Below are 3,669 nucleotides of genomic sequence, written 5' to 3'. Positions count from 1 at the left end.
TCGATATTGAGTTGAAGGTAACCTCTAATCCTTGGAAAAGAGAGAAACGATAGGGGAAAAAAAAAAAAAAAACAAAATTCAGCCAGCCTCACGCGTTTGGCTATGGTCACTTTTGATGGCTGCCTTTGGTTATGTTATGCATTTGCTGATGGAAATGGGTTGCCGTTTTACATAGAAGATATTTGCTATGTTCTGTGTTGTGGGACAGTTGTCTTACCCTCCACGTCCTCTAGAGCCTTGAAATTTGGAGCCTTTTTGGCCATATTCCGGTTTTCTACTCCGGTTCTACTGTGAAAGGTTGGACTTCTGGAATGCTATTTCCAGTAATTTGAGTATATAGATCCATCGGAAGCTCAACCTCTGCAAGAAAGAATGCCAAAGATTAAAATACGCAAACAAAATGTAAACCTCTTATGAAAGCAAGATAAATTTTGGCAAGTTAAAATTATCGCTCGGGAGTGTATGAAATAATGCGCTCTTTCATGCTGCTCTTGGTTTCGAAAACATCGGATCGATGTTTCTTGTTATTTGAGGTACATATTCTCAAAAAGTTCGGAAAATACCATCCCGAATGTGCAGGTACTATAGCATGCCACTAGAGTAGTAGACTAAATGACTCCACCAACACTATTCTACTTAGCGAAAATAGTTATGATATCACAATTCACCAAGAATTAAAATAAGTGATACTAGTTTTACTTTTTGTACCAAAAATAAAGTTTTGACTATAAGTTTCAGAGCACACTTCCAAAAGACTCAACCAAGTATTCACTTCCGGTATATTAAAGCCCTGGACTACTCAAGACAGAAGTGAGCAACCGCATCCATTTGGGACAATGATGCAAATTTGAACTGGAATAGCCTTAGGTGAAGCAACGGCAAGAGTTGGAACAGGATGTTCTCTCTTGCTTTGACTAAGAAAAGAGAAATCCCTTCCCTTCAAGCACCAAAACATCAGTCAAGTGTATAATTTAATAAAACAACCAGATCACAATACCCCCTCATAAGAGGCTTTCGTAACGAAACTAATCTAGCAAATTGATCGTCTAGTATGGTGGAACATTGAAAATTACTCTTGCAATACATCTACCGTATGAAACCAGGACAAGGATATGGGTGATCAGAAACTGACGTTTTCTGATTTCTTCAGCTGACTTGCAGTTCCGAAAATCTGGGGTCCGAAGCACCTTCAGAAGGGATCGAAAAGGATAAGGGTTAGGTCCAAGGTTAGACAAGGTTTTCTTCCCCCTCCTTTGATAAGCCGGCATTCAACATAAATCCAAAAGCATGCCCAAATAATCCTTCGCAAGTTGGAACCAGGAAAAACAACATGCTTGAAAATTGTTTCAGTTGCTAAACAAGCACAGAATCCCAGCAAGAACTTGAAATTGGCCACAAAATGACCAAGAGTCTGAACTACTGCAACCCAATCCCAATGTTTGATCACGTACTCACCCTGTCTAAACAAATGCCCAGGCAAATGCAATAGCATGATTTACTGAAAGCTAAAAATTAACCAATCAATGGAACCATCAAAATTTTGCCAAAAAGAACAATGAATTAGCTAGACAGGACAACCTCGGTTAGATGCAGGCATCTGATCCTGAATCCTTCCATTCCCATCAGCAGTAGACTGCATAAACCATCTCACGACGCGCCTGACTTCACCTACAAAGAGACAAACTTTCAACCTGAGTATGTCCAGAAACACATCAAGCAAAAAGATCCGGAACAGAGATAAATAAATAAATAAAAATCAAACAGTTAAAGTTCCCAAAGATTGGAAAACAAATTTGTCGACGGATAAAGTTGCGATTTTTTTTGTTCAAGGGCAACTCGCAATTCCATCTAAACGAATTTATACCTAGACGAAATGGGGATGGAGGTCGCTCAGCACTGCGCGCATCTTGAAGTACTTGGAGTTCTGAACGGAGGAGGCATTGGCGTCCCGCGGTCGCTTCTTGCTCTGCGGTGGAAGAGGTGGTTGACCGGGAGGAGTTCGGGCTGTCGGGTCCCGAGCCGGTTTTGGGTCTTCCTTGCTTGTTGACTGGGAGGAGTTTGGATCTAGCGCCTGGCTTGCCCAACGCCGGAGTCGAGAGAGGCACGCATGAGGTCGGGCGGCCTCGTCATCGCTTGCCTAAGGTCGTATGACCTCGGCATCGCCTCACCTGAGGTTGGGTCGCTAGATTGAGGAAAGGTCGTCATGGCTGGTCGCTTGGGAGCTCTGGATCTAGAGGGCGACGCATTTTCAGATTTCAGAGAGGGCAAGGGTTAAAATCCATCTAATAAAAGTCAACTTTGGTCTGCAATAAAATCCGCAAACTTTATATCCAATAATGTTGTTTTCTCCCTCGAATTTGTAATAACAGGCAGTGGTCGCGATCGTGGACTCTTTTAGGGTTTCGTTTTGGAACATGCACTTAATAGAAAGTTTGAATTTGATACTAGCAGATGCTGACGAGCTATCCAGTTCACTCTGGATTCCAGCATGCGTTTTCATGTTTCTCATACTAGGATGTCTTGTTATTGGAGTAACGATTGACTCCGTCGTGCTGAATCCTTATATCAAGTGGGTTTTCTATGGTTTGTTCCTCGTCATGGTAGCTGCAAACCCCAATTATCAACATATTTATCAGGAGATGAAACTGATCTTCCAGTCCATATGCGGAGCGATATCTTTGAGACTCAGAAATTTGGTCATTCAATCACAAGTGGTCATAGAAAATATTTTCAAAACTAACGTTGTGCAACAAGAAGAAGCATCGATAAATAACAATGCCGTGACTCGATCCATCGGCGGTGATAGAGGCGGAGTCGTGGAGGACATTGTCTAGTTGATCTCGTAATGGAATTCGACACTCTTTTTTGCTCTTTTTCCGTTTATATTTTAGGATGTTTGTATGTTATGTGAAATGAATATGCGAGCTTTTTTCTCAGTATTAGGTGTGGTCAGATTATAGCAGTTCATCATTGATATATTAAATTTGCAACTTTTGCACATTTATCCAAGATTGAGAGTGCAAATCTATTTCCAATCAATTTTCTGCCCTATGGTCACTTGGGTTAAAGATCAATATTGTTAGCAAGTTCGAACACGCAATTCTTTAGAAAAAAAAGTCAAAAAGACTCAAGCATTTGGCTATGGTGACTTGCGTTAGCGATCAATATCATGATTCCGAAGAGATGTTTCGTCCATCATATTATCTTCTCTCCTTTTTCAATCTCTCTGAAGATGCCAAACGCGCATTGAACCGAGCATATTTCCATGATGATTTTCCTCCACACACGAGAATGAAGATGGAAATTTCTTCTTTCTTTCCTTTCTTAGTCTCTAAGTTTCCATGCTGCCGCTGGCTGCAGCAAGAATACCACAGATAGAAAGATAGATAGATCAGAATGGTTTGCACTGAAAAAAACATATAATAGAATATAACTAGAAAATACTTTTCTTTTCTTTTGGGACATAAATGTGCAGCAATCTTCAAATACAAGAGTAGAACTTTAACATATAATTTTTCATGTCGCATAGCGTGAAAAACCGTTCACTTGAGTGCCAATATAAAATCCTTACATATCAAGAGCAAATCATGAGAAATGGAGGAAATACAGCCATAACATTAAATCCCCGACCTATTTAGAATCCATACAGTATTTCCGAACGAACAAAGG

The 3,669-nt window shown here is 40.5% G+C and overlaps 1 long non-coding RNA gene across 2 annotated transcripts; it reads right to left on the bottom strand.

Annotated features, from left to right (window-relative positions):
- Window positions 1-294: 294 nt before the first annotated feature.
- On the bottom strand, window positions 295-2,209 carry LOC115741478. 2 transcript variants are annotated; one of them, XR_007197821.1, is made up of 3 exons: window positions 1,865-2,209; window positions 1,133-1,187; window positions 295-360 (listed from the first exon to the last, which is right to left on the bottom strand). It is a non-coding gene; the product is annotated as an uncharacterized LOC115741478 (long non-coding RNA). The 2 variants fall into 2 exon arrangements; XR_007197822.1 differs by having other exon boundaries at window positions 321-360; window positions 1,129-1,187.
- Between the last annotated feature and the right edge of the window lie 1,460 nt (window positions 2,210-3,669).

This window comes from Rhodamnia argentea, chromosome 3 (genome assembly GCF_020921035.1).
Source record: "Rhodamnia argentea isolate NSW1041297 chromosome 3, ASM2092103v1, whole genome shotgun sequence".
Classification (NCBI taxonomy): Eukaryota; Viridiplantae; Streptophyta; class Magnoliopsida; order Myrtales; family Myrtaceae; genus Rhodamnia; species Rhodamnia argentea.
This window is presented reverse-complemented; position numbering and strand designations above follow the sequence as displayed.